At 34.6% G+C, this 24,431-nt stretch overlaps 2 pseudogenes; both read left to right on the plus strand.

Annotated features, from left to right (window-relative positions):
- LOC149552278 (uncharacterized) overlaps positions 1-2,082 on the plus strand; it is a 138,365-nt pseudogene extending 136,283 nt beyond the window's left edge.
- A 1,166-nt stretch (positions 2,083-3,248) lies between these two features.
- Positions 3,249-24,431, plus strand: part of LOC149552279 (large ribosomal subunit protein uL3z-like) — a 96,411-nt pseudogene continuing 75,228 nt past the window's right edge.

Here is a 24,431-nt window from a genome sequence, read left to right on the forward strand (position 1 = left end):
TCATTTTGGACTCTTGTTTCCCATCTCTAACTCATAATCATCAATTTTATTGGATTGATCAGAATATGATTGTATGTCGATGGGCTTCCCTGAATATGCACTTCCAGAGACATCAATTAAAAGTTCTTTTTCATCCTCAGTCTCACTAGAATCATCTATCTTTTCATGCTTGTTAGCTTGAATAAGATACAAACCATCAATCCCTCAACACATTAAATTATAAGTCAAAATTTTAGGTTGTGTTTTTCAATACACAAACTTATGTTATATCAAATCTCCAACATACCTTAGAATATGACTTCATACATTTTTCAAAAAATCTATTTATAAGTTGTTCAATTGTAATATGTAGTCCTTTTTCTCTTTCTCGTGTCAAGAGACAATCCTTTTGTTGCATTGCAGTAACCTTTGAATGGTAGATAACACAAAATGTTCTCATGTTTTACAATTTGCATTCGCCTATATTACATTTGAAACCACTCATATAAAATTACAAAAATGACCACCATAACAACCCATGCATATTGTTTCCATAGAGATAACCTTGTTTGAAATTTATTTTTAAGAAGAAAACTAACAAGGCCTGCTACATTGTAAAATTCATAGAAAATTTGAATATATGATTTTGACAATTATATCGCCTCCTTTATATACTGGCACAATATGATCAACATGCCATGAATTGCCCTCAATTAGCTCTAAAACAAGCTTGTTGAGCTTGGACAAGTTCATAATAATAAAAGTAGTTATTAATTCTCTAAACCAGCAATCGACAACTCAATCATTACTACTTCATAATATAAATGATCAACAAAACCAAAAATAAAGAGAAGAAAGAAAATCAAATTGTTTGCAAAGAACTCACAATCATTGATGCTTTGCAAAATTTGGGGCAGCCTTGAGTATGTGCTCTCTTCGTTGATCAACTAGCAATGGCTGAATGCATTTCACTAGTTTATGGCAATCTAGTTTGCAACTGGTATATATTCCATGCTCTATATTGAAAAGTTCCTGAAATATGATAGTCAAACTCATACAGTGTCTACAAGGTAACTACTAAAGAGTGTCTTAATAAATACAATTATGATGAAAGGTACATAATTGATATCAAACAAACTACCATACATTTGAATTGTTGATCCTACTCCAATATAGTAAATATAATGCATAAAAAATGCACAAAAAGTTCTTTGTACATGTTTGAATTCAAATTATTCCAAATAGAAAAACCAAGGATTTTAATTTTCTTTGGCTTTATGCTCAATGCATACCAATATAAGTAAAAGATATATCTCAATATAAGTTGTGTGTTAACCTCTCACAAAAAATGTTGACTTGTCCTCATATGGTACTCTTTAAAACAACTGATTTTGCAAAATAAATCCTTGAAATATTGAGGGCATTTTGCCTGGAGACCTCTGCAAAAATGCGAATCAATTGCTGAGTATTAGTCATGAAACTATATACTCTACATCTAGATTATATACTTGAACTAGGAGTTGGAAATAATAACAAGCATGGGCTTTGACACAATTTGCATAGAGGCTACTCATCCAGATTCCACGCCTGCATTTCATGCCTCTCTTTGATTTTACCATGTTTTTCTAGTGAAATCTTCTGCTAGGTTGCATCTTCTGATAAAGGATAACTAATTTCATCTCTTAATGTGACACAATGCTTACTCCCTCCTTTCAGCAAGCCCTACCACATAACATTCTCTTTCAAAATTAGTAGAATTTGCTTCACATGTGAAAGGAACTCTTAGTTATATTAATCATTCATAGCAATGCAATGTAGGAGATGGCAAGAGATCATACCGATGTGTGCCTCACCACACTACATCTCAATCTCAAGAAAATAGGCATAGACATTCTTAGGTTTGACCATACAGAAGTTGAAGTAATAAGTAGCTTTCTTCAGAGGACACCCTCTCTCAAAGCATTGGAAATCCAGTTGCCTGTTGAATATGAAGAGGGTCAATGTTTGAAACTATTTGATGATATTATGTATCTGAGGAGAGCATCCTTATTAGCAAGTATATTTGTACTGCATCATAGGTTCCAAGTAATACAAACATTATAGATGTGCCCTCTATAGTACTATGTTTATGGTAGTGGATTTCATGATGTTGTCTCAACTTTTATTTCAAAATCCATTCATGAAGGTTAAGTTCTATCTACTTTTACTCACATTATAGTCTGGTGATTTTTTTTTTTAAATATAGAAAGTGGGAAAGGACCAGTCCCTTCTGAAATAAAGGGAGAGTTCAAATAATTGAAGCTACTAAATTATGATGAAACTTTTATATATATAAATTTTGAAAAATCAATGTTCATTCATTCAAACCACTGTTATCAATGTCAAACATCAATTGCAACATTCAAACCACATCTATAATCACTCTCACAAAATTGTAGGAGTTGATGAAATCCAACTCCACAGCTCACCAAGATCACCTACATGCAAACAACCTAACAAAGGGAAACCAAAGAAGGAAGAGGTGGAGCTTGGAAAAACCCTAAATGGACTTGAGAGAGAACATTTTGCAAAACAAGAATTTGTATTTACAATGAAAAATGGAATAAGAAAATACAATGAGAGAGCCCAAATACAAAGGCCTCATGGAAGCTTGTAGAACAAGTTGGAAAGTGGTAGAAGATAAGGTTGACAACTAAACATCCACAAAAAGGTGGAACATGCTAGAAGGAAACAAACTCCCATGTTGTCAACAACTCATCACTACAACAATTAAATGAATGCATTAACCTAAGTAATCTTAAGTAAATAGAATAAATAATAAATAATTAATTATTTACTCTAACACCCCCTCTTAAGTGCAACTTAGGGGAATCCCTTAAGCTCACAAAACTAAGATGAAATGTAGAATGGGCCCCAGCAATAAGGTCATGTTAGATACCCATGTACAATGCAAAGAAATGCAACCTCTAAAAATAGGGAAAGAGAGAAAACCATGTGGGAAAAACCCTCACCCAAAAAGAGGTAAACCTAGTGAAGGACTGAAGAAGCCTCCAACTAGAGAAGTGTCCCTATAAAATAGGAACAAAAAGTGATCATGAAGAGCATCACTAAAGCAAGAAGAAGCTGCAAAAAAATGTGCCACATGGTAGGTCCATGTGGTAGAGTGCTAACATGATAGGGTCCATATGGAAAAGTGCCAGATGGAAACTATGCCATGTGTCACACCCTCGACACGCTAATAGGGAAAAAAGGCCTTGATGTCACTAACTATGCTGTCAAGTGTCAACGAGAAAAGTGGAGGTTGTGAATTGGTTATGAAGCACTACAGAGGTGGTGCATTGGAGGTTTCTACTTGTTGAAACAAAGAATACAGGTATCACGGTCAGAAGAGGTGGTGTGTAGACTAAGGTTGGGCTATGGTGTTGAAAGGGTAGTGTGCGGGTGGCACTACCGACACTAGTGTGGCATGCGAGCAACCCTATGGTGGCTGTTGGGTGGTGCCATGGTGGTGCACCCATAAAAAAAAATTATTTTTAATTTTTTGATAAATCATCTATGCAGTCCGTACAAAAAGCCCTGCAACCAAATTTTTTTTCCTCCTGGAGCCCTATCTCCAAAATCAAAAAATTTTATATGAATCCTGACTACAAATGACCTTTTGGATCCAATGGCAATGTTTTTTTGGGCCCAAGGTGCTCCAAAAAAATGCTCTTCCCACATATTGAAGAAAAATGTAAAAACAAACTAGGGTTTGTGTCTCTGAATCACGGCTTCAAAAAACCTTCAACTAAGAAGCAATACAGAGGCTCTGATACCATGTAGGAGTTGACAAAATCCAACTCTATAGCTCACCAAGATCACCTACATGCAAATAACTTGACAAAGGGAACCCAAAGAAGGAAGAGGTGGAGCTAGGAAAAATCCTAAACAGACTTGAGAGAGAACATATTGCAAAACAAGAAATTGTATTTACAATGAAAAATGGACAAAAAGGTTGCTCAAAATGTTGACAATCAATCACTGGACAAAAATGTTATTTCTTATGCTCATATTTGTGTTGAAATTGATTTAAATAATCATTTACCAGATTCTTTAGAAATTTGCCTAGGCTCTACTTCTTGGATCTAATAGCTAGACTATGAATCTATTCCCCTTTGTTGCTATATTTATCATACATATGGGCATTTATAGTGTCAATTCCCTCAAGCCTCCAAAGGCAATGGTACCCCTACTAGGTCCTCTAGTCCAAGGATGGCCAATGATGGTAAGGGGAATGGTCATAATGTTAGTATTGGAAAAGGCAATGTTCAGATTGATAGTATAGGAAAAGGGAAAGCTCAAATTAACACTTCAAGTTAGGGGCAAGGGTCATCTAATACTATTGGTCCTAATAAGGATGGTTTTATCCTAGCTTGAAACTATGCTAAGGGGTAGGGTTAGAAGTGATCTCATCTAGATCAGCAAGTGGACTTAGGGTTCAATTGTTTTGAGGTTATTGACAACATGGTCATAGAAGAAGGTATTCTTGTAGAGGCTTGGTGTGTAGCTATTGGCTCACAAGGGAGGAGTTCTTTTCTTAGTGGCAACTAGGATATTGTAGTTCAGCAGTTGCCACAGACTTCTATTGGCCCTGAGTCTGGTGTCCTTGTGGTTTCTCCTGCTCAATAGGAAAAGGATGTTCTTCTAGCAGATTTGGTTAAAAGTGTGTTTGCTTTTGGTAAAGGAAAGGGATCTTCTCTTTCTTTGGGCCTGATGCAAAGACCATTTAAGAAAGTCTCTTTTTCTACTCCCTCAAGAGTTGGACAAAAGCAGGATCAGGAAAAAATTAAACTTACAAGAGATTTACTGGTAGAGTCTGGGGCTATCAGGACCTTAGATGAGCATTTTACCCACTCTACTTAATGATTATTCTCTGATGGAATTTAAGGGGGTTGAATAACATCCCTAGACAAAAATCTATTCACGAGTTAGTGGTTGAGCATTCTCTAGATATATTTTGTATCCAAGAGACCAAGATTTTAGTGGACTTCATGTTTAGATGTGCTCCTAACATTTGGTTTCTAGGCCAATGTTAGTGCATTGGTACTTTGGGGAGCTCTGGTGGTCTCGCCATTTGCTAGGATCCTAGGAAAGTTATGCCACTTGACTGGGTCTCTTGCCTCTCGACTCTCTCTATGGTTGCTTCCTCTCTAGAAATTGGAGAGATGATTCTTGTTACTAATATGTATGTTCCTATTGATCTCTCTAGCAAGATTAAGCTTTGGGATCATATTAGGCATGTCAGAAGCTGTCATCCTTTCTTGCCTTGGATTGTGGCTGAAGACTTCAACTCTATTCTTAGTCTAGAGGAAAAGAGGGGTGGGCTAGCCCACTTGGGTCCTTATTTTGAGCTTCTTTGACAAAATATTAATCTTTTACATCTCTTTGATGTCAAACCTCTCAATGGGATCTTCACTTGGAACAATCAAAGGGCTGGTAATGATGTTATCTCAGAATGCTTGGACAGGTTCCTTGTTTCTTGTTTTTGGAATTCTGGCTCTCTTTCACTCTCTTCTAAAATTCTTGATTGGAGAGGTTCTGACCACTGGCCTATTAAGCTCATAGCTAGTTATGTTGTTGTCCCCAAGAAGCCTCCCTTTAAGTTCTAGCTGATGTGGCTTTGAGAATCTTCTCTTCATGACTTAATGGCTTACTGGTGGAGATAGGGAGGCCCTACCTATGGCACTGCTATGTTCTCCTTCTCTAAAAAACTTCAATATGTTAAAAGGAAGTTGAAGCATTGGAACAAGAATTATTTTGGTAATCTCCACATTATGAAGAAGAGGGCTTAGGATCATCTTGATTATATTACCAGGCAGATTCAGGATCTGGGTTTTTCTAAAGCTCTTGGCATAGCAGAATCTCGAGCTTCTACTAATTTAGCTGAGTGGGATCTTAGAGAAGAAATTTATCGAAAGCAAAAGGATCGTATTGACTATCTTCAGGAAGGGGACAAGAAAAACACTTTTTTCCAAAAATATGTGTAGGTTCGATGTGTCCTGCCCTACCCAAAGATCCTTGGAAACGAGGATGAAAAACAAGCAAGATAATATTTAAAAAAAAAAAAAAACTAAGTGTAACTGCACATGATAACAACCTACATAGATCATAAAGATCGTAATGGAAGACAGACAAACAACCAACACCAACGAAACTCCAAATACCACTACTAACCAAAACAAAAATAAGAAGACATACAAGATCAACCAAGCTGACAAACAAATGCTAACTCCTAAAAATTGGAGAAGTTTGAAGTCCTGAAGTCCTAAAATTTGGCTAAGTCTATATTTTTGAAGCCCTAAATTTTTCTAGAATCTTTATCTTAGCCCGTAGAGGTCTAAAACCTCTATCAAATAAATTGTCCAATATATTAAAATATATCTTAATTATAAGGAATTAAATATACGTCAACTTATACTTAAACAATATATTTTAAACCCCAAGAGTTTTAGTAAGGAAACACACACAACTGGAATCAAAATGCAATACCATAGAGTTGAAGAACACCAAAGAGTGTATCTAAATCAACTCTCAAAAAGTTCAGACTAGACTAAAAAGTGGCTGTTGTTTGCCCGCACAAGTTTTTATCAAAACCAGGTGATACTTTAATACAACATAGAAAAGTATCGTGCGACATTTCTAAAGAAGGAGGAGGACATTTTCAAGGACTAGGCGATACTTCTCTCAAAGGTGTGCGACACTTTAAGGGTGTTGTACAACATTTCTTATAAGGAGGTGTGATACTTTCCAATATTCTATGACATTTCTCCAAGAGGCATGCGATAGAATCAGGGGACACATGATATAGTTTCAATGGGCATGTGATACATTTTTGTGTTGCACCATGTTGATAAAAGGTTGCTTAGGAAATAATAAAAACACTTAAGGACAAACAAAAGACCAAAACTAAGTTCAGAACCTCCACATTGGGGAGTACTGGATCCATATTTTGAGGCAAGAACCCTCAAATTGAACAAGGAAATATGGAAAGAATAACATCTAACCATCTAACAGATAAGAGTAAAAACACAAAAGGAAAATTATAGTGAACTAAAGTAACATCGCAATGTACAAAACAACCAAACTAAGTATGTAGTTCCTCCCAATTGTTAATGGCATCATAAGGCCATCATGGGCCCTAGCCATCCACTGCACGTAACATCCCAAGCCACCAATCAAATTGTCGATACTGTTGTGATAGGGATGTCACTACTAAACATACTAATAACCAAAAGCATAAGAAAATATAACATGCTAGTAGTACAACAGAAGATAAACCTGCAAGTAGATAACATCACCTATCACATGCCAATCATCATAATAAAGAATGCGTCAAAACTAATATCATCTAAACATGATAAAAAAACATCCTAATGAAAGCATAAATCACAAGAAGCATATTCTATAAACCAAAGTACCAAGTGAATACATCTAAAAATGGTCACACTAGGATATAAGATCATCTCTAAACACTGGTCCCTAGTAGTGGTGAAGGTAGCTATGCATCCCAACCACATGGCACCCATAGGTCCACACCCATCATGCTGATGGAGATAATGATCCAACCAAAAACATACACAAAACAACATCCATGGCTAACACACAAGCCAAGTAGTATGATGACTGAACCCAAGACAAAGTCAATGCATAAACTACAGGTCCTGGTTAGACATCTCAATGGGCTACTATGTAGGCACTAACATCATGGAGAGTCACTTGGCATCAAAAAGCCCAAGTTAGGACTTGTGCAGATTTAACATCCCTCGATGGAAAGGCTCTAGCCCTCCAAATATTTTATTATCATAAGTTTATTACCACCCAATGTTTTATTTAATTATCACTTAATTAAAGTTTCCTTCACCAACCCTCTAGGCACAATGATCACGAGGCTACAAGGTAGAAGCCACCTCCATATGTTACCCTACCCTACCCATGCTCATCCAATGATGAGTGCCCATAGGAATGCAAATTCTCAACCCATCCCAAATGATCACAACTTCTAAAAGTACCATGGAAGATCAGGCCCTACAGGTCACCCAATAGATGTACTTGTGTGTGGTGCACCACCATCACAAAGATCATACCAAAAGGACTGGATGAGAACACAAATAGAAAGTCAATCAATTGAAAACATAATTGGGATGATGGATTCTACATGCATCCCAATGCAACATAAAGTGCAAAAGTGGTATGACAGATATCCAAACAGATCATCCAAGTCCATGACCCACATTGTGCCAAAAAACTTGAGAAAGTAGGACAACAAGCAAAATGAGGCAAAAACTCAAAATTTTGGAAAAAAATTGAAATTAAAACCCATTTGGCCTTTGGGTGCAAAAACCCCAAAAATCCAAAAATAATTGAAATCAAACACCGTATGCAAAAATGGCCAGCATAACGGCTCAAAAACCCAAACCCTCATTTCAAAAATAGGGAAAATGTTCATACCTGACCAACTGGGTAGAACTAGCAAACAAAAATGGAGGGAAACACTAGTTCTCTACCTCCTAACATACTGCTACAAGAAATAGAATCCAAAACAAGGGGAAAGCAACAAAATGAGAAAGCCCTACCTGACAAAAAAAGGGGCAGAAATAGTAACTTGCCCAATAAAATAAATCACCCCCTGAATTTTCTAAAAATGATGACAAAGTAAAAACTCCCCGAGCCAAATCCAACGAGACCAACCTCACGCAGATCCCACTCTCATAGCTCCCAAAACGAACAAAACAAGCATCCTTCAAAAGAGGATTTACAAATTTTCTCTCAAAATTCTATTTCTAAAAAGTGAGAAGTGAATAATGAATTCACTTTTCCAATACTTATTCACTTTTCAAGTGAATAGTCAATTCTAGAAATTAGCCAGCTGGAGTAGCTAAACTTTGAATCAACCCAAACAAAATAAGGTTATTATTCGTAATGAAAATTCACCTAAGGCAAAGTTGCTAGAAATTAAATTTGAAAATATTTAAAACCCAAAAAACCCAAAATCATGAAAAATAACATAACACTTTCACGACAAATGCGAACTTCTAAATCCATAGACACACTCACTGGTCTAATCACATAATGCAGATGAGTTCAGATTTACTAATCACCGAAAGGTTTAGATTTAAACAACTAAATAAGGGTACATCAACATACAGGGACGATATTGGCAAAATATGAAAAGCTAAATCACTAACTCCATGTACTATTGTCAGGGATATAATTCCTGCACACTAAAACACACGATCAAGTGTAATTGCATATAATATCATAGTTGAAGCAACATGTATTAAAATACCTATTTAATCCATTTACATCACTCACATTTGCAGAAAGCATAAAGATACAAGAATGAAGTAAATAACCATAACATAGAATCCATCTCATAACATACTCAACAAATATGTCCAATAAACCATAAAACTAGATAACATCATGGATCTACTATCATCTCAAAATAGCATCAACATGCAAAATGATAAATTGAACAGCATAGTAGTATAACATCTATGGTATTGAGTCAAAGTATAACATCTAACCCTCAGGTCATCATAAGGTACAAAATAAGAGTATCAAGTATCTCTCAAATCAAAATAGATAAGGTACAAACTACAAACACAAGAGGCACTACACGATGTAACAGGAGTTAGATTTCTTCTCTTGTTACTTCTGATGGGACACACCTGACCTCCTCTCAAGCTATTTCGAGGGAAGCTATTCAGTTTTACTTTGCTCTCTTTTCAAATGATTTACCTCTAGCAAAGATTGAGGAGACTACAATCCTATCTTGTATTCCCTTTGTTGTGACCAAGGAGATGAATGACTCTCTTATGAGGCCTATTAGTATGTCTGACTTGGAGGGGGTAGTCTTTAGCTTACGAAAGGGCAAAGCTCTAGGGCATGATGGCTTCCCTATTGAATTTTTTCAGGAATTTTGGGATATTATCAATCATGACCATTTGGATGTGGTTTAGGAGTCCTATTCCAACAAAGAAATGTTTCAGGCCTTGAATGCTACTTTCTTAGTGCTTATTCCAAAGAAGGAAGAGGCTAATCAGTTGGACTTCTTTAGGTCCATTGCTCTTTGTAATGTGGTCTATAAAATCATTACTAAGCTCCTAGCAGAGAGGCTTAAAGTTTGGCTTCCCATATTTATCTCTCAGGAACAAGGGGGTTTTGTGGTAGGAAAATAAATTTTTGGATGGGGTGATTATTGCTTCCAAAGCTATTCACTCTATGTATACTTCTAGGGAACATGCCATTTTCATTAAGCTTGATATGGCTAAGGCTTATGATAGAGTCAATTGGAATTTCTTGTGGAAAGTTCTTCTGGCTTTTGGCTTCAGTTAGGAATGGGTCAAATGGGTTCTTAACTATGTTACTACTCCTTCCTTCTCAATCCTTCTCAATGGTGAACCAACAGAGCCTTTTGGGGCATCTAGAGGTCTTCACCAGGGAGACCCCCTTTCTCCTTATTTGTTTATCATTATGGTTGAGGGACTTGGTAGACTTATCAAGTTTCATGCTTCCCAAAATTTGATTCAAGGATGGTAATGGGGAAATGGTTTGCCCACTCTTTCCCACCTCTAGTTTGTTGACGATACGGCCCTTGTTGGGAGAGCTCAGATTTGGGAAGCTAAAGTCTTTTGGCTCACCTTGGATACTTATTTGGCTACCTCTAGGTGGAAAATTAATGACCACAAGTCCTCTATTTTTTTCTTCAAAACTTCTAAGCCTATCCAGTGGAGGATTGCTAATATCCTAAGATTTCATATTAAGTCTCTCCCTCTAACTTACTTAGGGGTCCCTATTGTGGTGGGTAGATAGCCTAGGTTTTTCTAGCAAAGCTTGCTTGACAAATTGTGACACAAAGTCAATAATTGGACTCATAGGTGGCTCTCTACTATTGGTAGGGTGACACTCCTTCAATCAGTCATTCAGGTCCTTCCCATAAATAGAAACATCGTTTAGGTTGCCCTGATGTATTTTCTTAAGGAATTTGATGCTCTCTCTTGCCAATTTCTTTGGAGTGGAAATCTACAAAATACCAAATGGAGCCTCATCAATTGGGATACCATTTGTAGGCTAAAAAAAGAAGGAGGCCTTGGCCTTTTTTCTTTTATCTTGTGCAGTTAAGCTCTTACTGCCAAGATTTATTGACAATGGTGTTCTAGTCAGTCTCAGCTTTGGGCCTGTATCTTTTCACACAAGTATTTACCAAGTGTCGAACCTTTATATATTTCTAGGTTTTCTCTTGAGGGAAGAGGTTCTATGGTGTGGAATACCCACAAGATTAGTGCTCACCTGGTGAAGAGAAGTTTATTTTGGATCTATAACAGAGGCACTAAGGCTCTATTTTGGAGTGATTCTTGGAATGGGCATCCTCCTCTCTTATCCTCTCATCCACACTTGCAGTATCTTTGTAATTTTTTCCTTTCTATCGGATGGAATAAGGTGGCTCATTATAAGGAGGCTTATAATCTAGGCCTTGTTGTGGGTTATAGATGGAAGAATTCTTTTGATTGGCCATTGGGTGGCTCTTTGAGAGATCGATTGGAACTATCTCAAATATTGGCTTCTAGAGAGTGCAACTCTTTGTAGGACCTTGATGTTTTGGCTTGGGGAGGTGCTTCTTTTGGTAAGTATTCTATTTCTTTAGGGTACCTTGCATTGACAAAGCAACTTTTTGGCGAGGTGGAGGTCTCTTGGTGGAAGAAAGTTTGGAATAGTTTTTCACGGCCTAAGTGTAACTTTTTCCTCTGGATTTTGGTTTACAATCATTGTCTTACTTGGGAGAATCTCTGCAAGCAAGGATTCTAGGGGCCTTCCATCTATGTTTTATGTTGGAAAAGTGAGGAGATTATTTCTCACCTTTTTTTTCAGTGCCCCTTTGCCAAACAGATTTGGCACTTCTGGTGGAGTGTGTGGGGATGAACATGCTGGCATGTTTCCTCTCTGTCTAAATTCTGGGACCATTTGGGTCATCCCCTTTCCAAGACTTCTTTTCTTTAGGGTTCTTGGATTGTTGAACCTTCCTTTATATTATGGCATGTTTGGCTTGAGAAGAATAGGAGGATCTTTCATGATGTGCAACTTGAGATCAGGCACCTATAGGGGAAAATTGTTAATTCTCTTTATGAAACACTCCTAGCTAAATGTGACATTGGTGGAGGTTTGGATCCTAGAGATGATAGTATTTACTCATGCCTATCTTTCCTCTTTAGGGCAGCACTCCCTCAGTCCCCCACAATCACTTTGGGAATAGAGTTAGGCAACAATCTTAGCATGTTAATCGTGAGGGGCATTAGTCTCTTACTGAGGTGGGCATTCTTAAAATCAAAACTGATGGCTCTTCTTAGGGGAATCCTAGTCTGACTAGTATTGTGGGAGTTGGGTGTGATAGTTCTAGTGATATTCAATTTTTGTTTTCTATATACAAGGGCCACCATACTAATAACCTCATGGAAGCCCTAGCTATCCTAGTTGCAATGGAATAGTGCTATAAACATGGCTAGAAAAGAATTATTTGTGAGATTTATTTGCAAGTGGTTGTGAATTTATTGAATAGTAAAAACTTTGTGCATGTGGATTGGCATTTGGCTCTGGTTATTCAACAGATCATTCAGTTATGAAATTCTCTAGATTTTGTGTCTTTTATGTATATCCCTCGGGAGTGGAACGGTGTAGCTGATTGTTTGGCTAAATGGGCCTCTAAGCATGGATAGAATTGGAACATTATTGATCATACAATGCTTCACCTTGATTTATCTTAGATACTAGTTCAACTTGTGGACCACGATAAAGCTTTGTAGTTCTCTTTTTTCTTGTGTTGTTCTCCTTTCTTTGGTATTCAATAAAAGTTTTACCCCTCTTTTAGTAAAAAAATAAAAATATGGACTTCCCCATTTCACCATTCAAAATATTTCTATATACAATTTTAACTATTATTTGATTGCATGGGACAAGATGAGACAGATAAATAGGAACAATACTCCTCTACATGGTATCCTTGTCTTAATTGGAGTCAGATGCACTCCAAACCATATGTAATAAAAATTGGGTTTTAGATTTTGAAAAATGACAATTAATGAACTCATGTAGCTGAGAATTCAAAGTGTTATGATTGCATGGATGTATCCAAATTTTTTTTTTATAAGTCATTTCTTCCATAAATATTTAAAATAATGTGCTATAGAAAAAAATTTAATATAAGCAATAAAGGATTTTTCTCAAGGTGCTCTACTCCTCTATGATTTTAATACAAAATGTATTAAGCAAAACCTAAAATAATGTTGTTTGGCATTGCCCTCCTCATGGTTGGATTAATGCCAATCTAGTCACATGGCTACTCCTCTTTATGAAACTTGCTATAAGTTATGAAATGCAGTTATCTTTAGGTCAAGGCATCTCCAAAATATAATTAATTGCCTCAAGGGAAAACAAAAGAGTTTAGGTCAATTTTAAATACCTCTAAGAAAGTAATTATTTCTCATGTGTATAGAGAGGCCAATGCATGTGTTGATTACATTGCCAACTTGGGAGTATAGGTTGAAATCATAGCTATATGGATATGGATTTGTCATTATCAGTTGGGGTTGGCATTGTCATAGGCTACACATTCATTCTTGCATCCAAATCCTCAAGTTGATACTACTACTAGAAAAAAATATAGCCTACCCATTAGGATAGTAGGGCAAGCCCTCTAGAATGGAATCTTGGCATGTGGTCGAGTGCTTGCTTTAAAGATAACTCAATCTGATGCTCTTCAAGTTGACAATTGAATGTTTGGCCAAACCCTTCTCTAAACATGTCTCCTTCATCCCCAAGAGAATCATGAATGAAGGAGGCAACCATGGTTAAGAATTAAGATAGAGGATCCAAGTAATTGGGTCATGATTTGATGACAACATGGCTTTTCTTGAAAGGATCGCTTCACTTTGCATTCTTCAGCCCTTGGTTTTGCACTAACCTGCACTAACCTTTTCTAAAGTGGTATGAGTTAAATTTGGGAACGTCATTGATTTCCATTTATGGCTGCCACAAATAGGTAATGATAACCATATGCAAGATCTAATAATTTCATTAGAAGGTTAAGAGTTCTCAATTTCACTGTACCCTATGGTAGTTAGACATGAACTTTTCTTTGCATATATGACTTTGGATCAATGTTCTTGTTCATGAGAAGTTACTCTCTAACTTGGCTATGTTATAATTATGGTTCTTTTTTGTTATGTTTATAAAAATGTAATCATTGTGCAAACTAGAAAGTTTCTTCTCCATGCTGGGCTATATCAAGTGCAAGTGCCATGTTTTATATGCCTGCACATTTTTTGACTCTTGTTAGATGGTATGAAAGGGGAACCACCACATGGTCATCTTTAGTGTTGCAATGACAAATGGTTACAATTTTAAAAAACATCTTTTGATTATAGTCATTTATTGTAAATCCTTCAAAATTTTAAGGGAGAAAATTAGAGTCTACTAATTCTTTGTCAGTTGCAATTTCTAATGACAACTCTCTCTCGTAAATTTGATTCTTGTAATCCATTGTTGTTATGGAATAATCAATGAAAAGTTTCTATTCTATGTTTTGCATACATTATTTTCTTAATTTTTATTAAATTGTCAATATGTTAAGGTTATGATACTTATTATTTAGCTTAATATGTTTGTATTCAAATTAGGATTGAAATGGCATTTTCCATTCTGAACAATGTCATTTTTTCAATATTAAGCCTAGTGATACATGGCAAGTTAACAACTACATTGTTGATTCTCTTCTACTAGAATGAGATGTCTAAGAAAAATGATCACTTAATCCTAGTCTATTGTGGGTTATTATGATAGTCTAGTCTTTAATGAAGGGAATGAGAGATAAAAAGGTGGTAGTCTAGCCCATGGAGGGAGGGAATCATAACTTTTCCAGCCTGATAGTCTCCAGCTCTCAAGAAATTTATAAGTTTATCATTCTTTCATTTTGAAAGTAAGAAAGAGAGGAGATGGAATGAATAGATGCTTTCAAGAGATCTACGTTATTGCTCTTTGTGTTTGCACAAGAGTTGGTAATTTGAAGGTATTTGGTTACTTGGGTTTCCATTGCCATGGACTAATTCATTCCCATTTAGAGGCTTCACAGTCTCTTTCCGTCTTAGACTGCTTAAATCACACATGGCACATAGCTTCCATAGTAAATGTTCTATTAGATATAAAATGTTCCTATTATGGAAATAAGTCAAGCAGACCATTAGATGGGGTGGATCACTTCAAAGTGTATTGAATTTCTCATTTTTAATTGCTTTTATTTTCTAATTTCAAATGAATTATAACATATGTGCATGTTGGTGGCTGTTTTTTTGTCTGGAGTCTTTCAGATATTTTGTTTATTTTTAAATTGAGACTACCCAGTAGATTCATGATTGCACATAAGAGACTTGCATACCAATGTTTTTCTAGTGGGAAGGGGCAGTGTGTGACTTGATTGCCTATTGGGTATAGAAAGGAGAGGTCGGAGTTGTGTATGCATTATGAAGGTTAACATATTTTTAAGCCATCTTTTGTTCTAGAATTTCTGGACCTATCTTGCTGAAGGGTGCCTTCTATCGTAGGTTGCATGAAGAGTTTTCTAGATTTCCTTTGTAGTATTTTCTGATTAAAAGTAGTATCTTTCAATGGTCAAACAACCCTATGGATTGTACAACAATAGCACTGTACATCACAAGAGTATTAGCTACTACTAGTTTTATTTTTCCCAAATTAAAGTTTTTCTGACATTGACACAACTTTTTCCTACTAAGCGAGTGCTTCAAAGTTTTAGGGTTTAATTTTAGTAGTTCCTAAAAACTTTCATTCTAAAAATTAGCTATTCTTTTAAAGGAGAAAAATTCTTAATTAAAAAATAATAATAATAATAATAACATGTTGTAGGACTACTCATAGATAAATTTATATTGTGAGTCACTTTCATGTGACCTAGTTTTTATTCCTTAACATTTTACGACAGAGGAATTTTTTGATCTTCTAACATAGTTCAGGCTCTCCTATTGTAGTGGCTCAAAAACTTCTTCCTAAACATCAACTATTATATTTTTGTGGATTTTGAAATTTTTTTTTTGGGGCTCTAAATGAGTAACATTTTTGTTGGACCATTCATGGTTCAAGGCTAGATCACAATTGCCTACATGGATCCTTATTTTAATTCCTAATATTTTACAAACAAGGGCTTTGTATTTGTAGATATTGGGAGATTTTATTTATTTATTGGAGGATAAGAAACATGTTCATTGCTGCATTTTACTATTTTACAACCAAGGCATCAAGTACTTGAATAATTACTTCTTTAAGCTTAGCCAATGTCTAAGGGTGGCTACCCTTCTACCCAATTTGCCTAGGGCATGATCTTGGCCTCATCCCATAAGAGCATCAGCCCTTTGCACTCAAAAGAATTTTTCCTCAATGCGCAATGTCAACCTCATGAATAGATGTTATTTAAGGATGATGATTGCTTATGCTTCTAATACAAGACCTGCTAGGTAATCTCTATTGGATATTTTGAGTTCTCTAATTAGGGAAATTATGAGGGTAAGTAGATGGTAGAGGGCGACTTTAATACCCCACTATTTTAGTTGTTTTAGGATGAGATTTTCTATTCTATTTTTAGGCTTAACATATACTCTAGAAGGGAAATGAAGTGTTTATTCTCTTAACAAAGTACTCTATGTTCATCATATATAGATAGTTAAAATATAATTTACTTCTAAACAAATGTGAAAAATTCAATTCATACCTGCACTATTCTCAGACACGCATTTCTTTTAAATAAATGTGAACTATTGCATTGACTACCAGCATTGTTCTAAAACATTCATTAATAAAATGCAAATCAGTGATTTGAATTGTAACTTAATCGCATAAAACATTACATTTTTAAGGCTCTCCAATTAAAAAAATTGCATTATTTGTTGATGGTTGAGCATGATGACCATATAGATATTTGATAGCCACATGTGCAAATTGTATGGACATTGGAGAATAATCACTTGTTATCAAAAGGAAGGTGATATCAAGAATGAGATCAAGGTATTTTATCATCTTTCATTCATTATTGTACTATAAAATTTGTGAGGAGTATTTATCTATGGAGGATGCTTGAGTAGGTATTTTCCTTGTATTATATCAATATTCCAATGTCAAACAACTAGGAAATATTGATTCTATTGAATTCTAATCCACCTAGGAGATTTCCAAGTGTTGCATACTGATTTCTAATCTTGTCATCTACAAGAACTTCATATTATTTTCTAGTTATTATAAAACTCTTATCAAATTTCCCAACTCTCTTGCTCTCTTTCTTTATTAAAAAAGTTTTATCAGTGTTGTGGAATGAATTCATAGGTTTCTCCCTGTGAGATTGGCTACACATGTAGTCGGTATATGGCTATTTCCAAGGAATCTATAAAATATAGGCAAAGGTGGTACTTTAGGTCACCAGCGAGTTTAGAGACCAATTTTGGTTAATGAAACCCATCATATATCTTATATATTTATTGAGTGAGGTGTAAAATCCAAACACTCAAGATTTTTCTCTATGACCTCCTCACTTGAGTACACACATCTCCATCATCTAGCCCATTCCCCTGAACTGTTTGGTGCATTGAGGTTCTACACATGACTACATCTTGTATAGTTTTAAGGTTTTTCTAACAAACTGACTAAAACATTTTAGGTGTTTTGAATATTTGAAATAAGCTTTATGATTGATGAGCTATTCCAAGGAATTGAGCATCACTTTGAGTCCCCTAAGTTGCAAGCATTGAAGGCAGGACCCCTCTACTTGCATTGTCTACTTTTCCTTCTATTACAATGGAAAAACTAAATTTTGGAATATTTAGTTTCCATTATAGCTTCCTCAATGGGTATTATATATATTCCAAACTAAATTTTGGAATATTTAGTTGCCATTCCAGCTTCCTCAATGGGTATTATATATATTTTAGTACTTATACCAATTTTTGACAGGCCATTGCTATCCTGAATTGTAGTTCCCTATATTGTTTAAATATGGGTATATTTCTAGTTATAATAGGTTTTCCTTCAATAAGGGAAGAGAAAAAAGACTGACAAAAATAGCTAGAATGCAAGAAATTCAAGATTATTGGCCTTAGTTTGCATTATCTTCTCTCCTCTTCCTATTGCACTATATAATCTTATGATTAGATTAGGATTAGTTAGTTGCAATTATGATTTTTAGTGTCAGGTTTTCAAAGAAACAAAATGGTGAGTGTTGTGTGATTTGAGTCCAAAAAAATAATTATGTCATTTATCATGAATCTTAATCATGCTAAGTTAATAGATTTGTCTTAGTTTTTCAGAAATATACAATTTAGTTTATTCATTGTGGAAAGAAGTTTGTTCAGATCAAAATGTGCAATAATTTTCTTGTTAAAATACAACTCTACATACTTTTGGATGACACAACCCTGCTTTCTTGGTAAAGCATCATATAAACTTGCAAACTTTCATAGCTCTATGGATTTAAAACCTTTTTAGCGTAACTTTGGATGTCCAACTCGGTATGTCAAAATGTGCAACAGGATATAAAATAGATCTGAAAAAAAATTCTAGCCACATTAACTTAGGTCCACAGTGAGACTTCTCACTATGTCTCAAATCTTTGATACCATAGACACTTTGCTTCAATAATTGGTCACTCCAATCCAAGCAAATCAATATGCAACCAACAAAGGATCCTATGTGTAGGTACACATTGGAAATCAGTAACAACAAATGAGTCATTCAATTTATGATCCTCAAACCAACAAAGATTATCCTCATCTAGGAATTAGTGAATCACTTCAGCGACTTGCAACATTTAAACAATTTATCTTATGTTCTTATTAAACATAAGTTATAACAAATAAAAAACATTTGTTGGTGAATGCCCATTTTCTCAAATGACATGTAGAATAGCTTGCACCTTTATTGCTAGCAATGGTATGTCTCTATAGATCCCAAGATTGGTGTTTTTTTTGGAAATTCTTTTGACAATACTAATACAAATTTTTTACATGGAGGGTTTTGTGAAAATAATAGTCTTGATTTTGATGGATCAACAGTTTATGCCAAGATTTTCATCTAGAGAGCTTTCAATTTTAGAAGCAGATGCTTGTCTTATGATGTGTAACAATCTGGATCTAATCATGGAAAGTGACTCAATATTTTTAATTGATTCAGAAATTCTACTCGTATAGGTAGCATTTTCATATTTATGTTATTCTACAGGTGAAGAAGATGAAAGGGTTGAAGCAGAAGAAGGCTCACCTAATGGAAATCCGAGTAAATGGTGGAACAATCCCAAAAAAAGTATATTATGCATACAACTTTTTCTAGAAAGATGAAATGATTGATGTTATTGGTGTTACAAAGGGCAAAGGATATGAAGGTGTTTTAACTAGGTGGGGTGTAACAAGGTTGCCTCATAAAACACATAGAGTTTTGTGAAAGGCTGTCTGTATTGGTGCTTGGCATCCAGCCACAATTTCCTTTACTATTGGTAGGGCTAGGTAGAATGGATACCATCATCATATTGAAATGAATAAGAAGATCTATAAGATTGGCAAGCGAGACAAGGAATTTCAAACTATAGTCACTGACTTTGACCAGACTGAGAAGGATATCACTCCAATGGGTGGATTTCCTCACTATGGTATTGTGAACGATGATTATATCATGATCAAAGGATGTTGTACTAGTCCCAAGAAGTGAGTTGTGACTCTGTGTTAAGGTATTATCCACAACTGGTTAAGGTATTTGTGCGTATAAGTAATCAAGAACAATTTTAGGGCAGCATAATCATTTTATAGCAATATAGGATCCATCCACAATTGGTTAAGATGTCTGTGTGTATAAGTAATCAAGAACAATTTGAGGGCAATCTTTACAAGATAGCCTGAATGATCTTATTAATTTATTATGTTTTCTACAGTGATCTAGCTTTATAATATTAAATCTTTTTTAGTTGATGTAATGTATGTTCATTGTTATTATCTGAAAATTATTTTTCCATCTTGAAGCATTCTTCACTATTAAATCACTTATTCTAAAGTTACAATCCCATGGGAACTCTGATATAGGATAAATGGTTTTGGCATTGATGGAGGAACAGCTGCAAAAACTTTTGAACCCAAGTTTGCATTGTTTAAAAATCATGTCACAAATATCCTGGGTGTTTAGCTACCAAAATTTTAGGTAAGTGAGTTGATATTCACCTGTTTTTAATTATTCTTGACTATCAATTGTTTCAGTCTCTATCCATGAAGTGATGTCTGTTGAGACCATATAATTTACCATCATAATCTTTTGATTTTCTGTTATCCTCAATTAAACATGAAGTTGGGAAAGAAGCCTATGGCTTAGTATTGTTCATTTGGATGTCTTCGTTATCATTTTCTGAAATGTATTCTTCACAAGTGGGGAGTTGCTCCTCAAGTCATGCTCCTGAGTCTCTACAATACTAATAATAAAAGTAGATTTTTGGCAATTTTAATGTTTTTATTTGTGTTTCATTTCACTTGTAGTTTAAGCATCTGTTAATGGTAGCTATTGGCATAGAAGGTATTGGAGGCATTCTTTTCATCTTTGGCAGCAATCTGGCAGCTTATTTGCTGGTTTGTCTTTCTTTTAGTGTGCCTCAACTAGATTTTGACTATGTGTCAATTCCTACATATTTTTCTAGACATTGTACTAAGTAGTATTTCTTTTTGGCTTCCTTGTAGCTCATTTACTTAGTAGTTATGACACCAATTGTGTATGACTTCTACAACTATGACATGGCCTCATCTAAATATGTAACTCAGTTCATTGAATTCTTGAAGGTATGTACTTTTAAAATCACATGTTTCTAATCTTTAATTTAATGCATAATTTCATATGCAGTTTGTCTTAATGGGATGCAATTTGGATATGAGTTGTCTATAATGAAGTTTATATTTTTGCAAATCAGACGTTGCTATGTAGAAATAATTGCTTTTGATGATTTTGATTTTGGGATTTTCCTTGGTGCTGCTAGTTATTTGTGGCATCTCTAGGATTTTCTATTATTTATGCTTTCTACCAATTTCTCCTTCTTCATGCCAATTAAAAAACATTTCTATCCTTAGATTTTTTATTAAAGTTTATCTGATTTTTCTTGTGCTTGACTATGGAACAGGGCATTCTTCTAGATGGTAAATTAATAGCAGTGAAGCAACTGTCATCTGAATCTAAGCAAGGAAAGTGTGAGTTTATAAATGAAGTAGATATAATATTTGTAGTGCAACATAAGAACTTTGTTAAATTGCATGGATTTTGTGTAGAAGGAGATCATCATATTTTGATCTATGAATGTCTGGAAAATAACAGTCTTACACAAGCTTTATTCAATAACAACATATGGTCACGCCCACTTATGTTGATTTGTAAGCATTATTTTGTATGCACTCACATAGTATCAATGTGAATTAGTAAGCAATAAAATATCTGACATCCACCTTGACTGGCCTAGTTGGCTCAACATTTGCATCAAAATTGCACGTGGGCTTGCTTATCTTCATTAGGGATCCAACATCTGAATAGTACACCGAGACATCAAAGCAAGTAATATCCTATTGGATAATTGTGTGAACCCCAAGATAGAAAATTTTATGTCATTAGATCTCAAGCAGGTTAAAGATGCTATCTTTGGGTTCTCTTTCAATCACCATGACTTTGCTTTATTGCTGCACTTTTATTATTGTGCATTTGAAAGTAAATTTTTTTTAATAAAACTATAGCCAAGGAGCAATCTGTAGTGGTTGAAATACCCTTTTATTACCTCTTAATCAATTCTTTAAAGGACTAAATAATCTATCTTAGGAAAACTACTAATAAAAACTTCAAATGAGTGTGAATGAAATCTAAATATAGAGGCAATAGACCATGGTTATCTTAAAGTTAGGTCCTGCTAATGGACCAAAAAATGTGATTTTGTATTTTGATTCTCTTATCATTAGTTATTGTGATTTCTCTGTAACATTATGGATTTTGGAATCTTGAAGTGTCTGAGTATTCATTTTCCCAAAATATGTCCATATCCTTGCAAATGTCAAATTCTCCATGAGATAGTTCCAATATCATAGACACACTTTTCTTCTTTGTTCCATGGTATATCAAGCAATTGTTTCTTATCTAAGCCATTTAATTTGCAACCTTTTAAATCTATGTAAAGATAAAGTTGGAGAAGGAGATTTTTTCTTTTGAAAGGTGTCTTCAGATTGTAAAGCATCCATTCCATTATCTATTGAACTAGATAAGTCTTGTTCGTTGAATAGATAATGGAATGGACACTTTACAATCAGATGACACCTTTGAAAAGAAATTTTTTTCTGCTCCAACTTTATCTTTGTAGAGATATAAAAGGTTGCAAATTAAATGGCTTGGATAAGAAGAAATTGCTCGATACAGCATAAAAAAAAAAAATTGACCAAAATTTCCACCAACTAAAAAAAATTTTGACCAACCATTGGTGGAAATTTCCACCAATGCTAAAAAAATTTAACCAAACATTGGTGAAAATTTTGACCAATGCCTGTTAGTTTTCTACCAAGCATTGGTCAAAATTTCCACTAATCAAAAAAGAATTGATGAATGGATTGGTCAAAATTTTGACCAATCAAAAATTTTCAATGAACAAATTGATCAAATTTTTGACCAACATTGACAAATTAGGGCCACCAAAAATTAAATTTTTTTTATGAATGTATTGGTTGAAATTTTGACCAAACTATAGGTTGGTCAAAATTTTGAGGAGAAAAACTTCAACGAACATCTTGGTCAAAATTTTGACCAACTTGGGTCAAAATTTTGACCAATATTCGTTGAGAAATGAGGTCAAATGTACTAGTGTACTTTGTATATATAGTTTACATCAGTTTTATTACAATTAACTTCACAGCTTCATAAATGCTCCTAAAGTGTGAGCACTTTTACATTAACTCCATAAAGATATTTTATTTCATACATGAATTTATGTAGCATATAGCTTCACTTAGTGAACTCTAGATAGGGGCAAGACCCCCAATTTACCTTTTAGATACTCAAAAGCATAATTGGGTATTGGTTTGTTAAATATATTAGTAATTTGTTTCGTATACTTCACCTATTTGATCCTTACTTCTCTTCAACTTTCTCCCTCAAGTAATAATACTTGATTGATATGTGTTTTGTCTTTGCATGCATCACCGGGTTTTTTGAGATACTAATAGCACTTGTGTTATCATAGTAAGTAGAAATAGAATTGATTACTTCTTCTTGCATTCTTTCCAATAGTTGTTTGATCCATTCAATATTTACATAATTGATTGTAAAAGCAACATATTTAGCTTCAACAGTAGATTGTGAAATACAACTATGTTTCTTGATTATCCATGTGATCAAGCTTTCTCCTAAAATGAAAGCTCCACCACTTTTCCTTTTTCTATCATCAATATTTCCACCCCAATCAGTAATTAGTATAGACTTTAAGATTAAAGTCATCCTCTTGTTAATATCACAGGCCATAATCTTTAGTTCCCTTGAGATATCTAAACATCCTCTTTACAAAAGTCGTATGTGTTTCACTTGGATTATATTAAATCCTTTCAACAATTCCAAAAGATAGGGCAATATCTAGTCTACTATGTACAATATATTATACCTTTCCAATCATAGATCTATATACTATTTTATCAACTTCACCACTAGTGTATTGTTTTAATAATTTCATTCCAATCACCATAGGTGTACCAAGTAGTTTAGACTCAACCATCCCAAAAAAAATCAAGGTTTCCTTCACATATTTAGACTAAGTAACATAAATATCTTTCATTATTTGATGAACTTGTAATCCAATGACATATTTAATCTCTCCAAACATTGAAATTTTAAATTTAATACTCATTTGATCAACAAATAACTTACTCAACATATCATTTTGTCCAAATATTATATCATCAAAGAACATTTCAGCAATTAACACCATATCTTGTGATTCATTCTTCAAATATAGATTACTATTTTCACTTGTTCTAGAAAACCAATCTTAACTTGATATGAGTGTAATCTTTCATACCATGCTCTCAGGGCTTGTTTCAATCCTTACAATTGTTTGTTTAACTTGCAAACCATGTCCTTCTTTCTAGGTTCAATAAATCCTTCAATTTTTTGATTTAGACTTCCTCTTCAAGTATTCCATTCAAAAATGTATGTTTTACCTCTATTTGGTAGACCTAGAACTTCTTGTATGTAGCATGAGCCAACATTGTTCTTACTCCTTACAATCTTGCTATAGGTGCAAAAGTTTCACCATAATCAATTCCTTCTTCTTGTGTATATCCCCTGCAAACTTATCTTTCCTTGTTTCCTACCACTTCTCC

Source organism: Cupressus sempervirens, chromosome 6 (assembly GCF_028749045.1).
Source record: "Cupressus sempervirens isolate cs-2001-9-10 chromosome 6, ASM2874904v1, whole genome shotgun sequence".
Classification (NCBI taxonomy): Eukaryota; Viridiplantae; Streptophyta; class Pinopsida; order Cupressales; family Cupressaceae; genus Cupressus; species Cupressus sempervirens.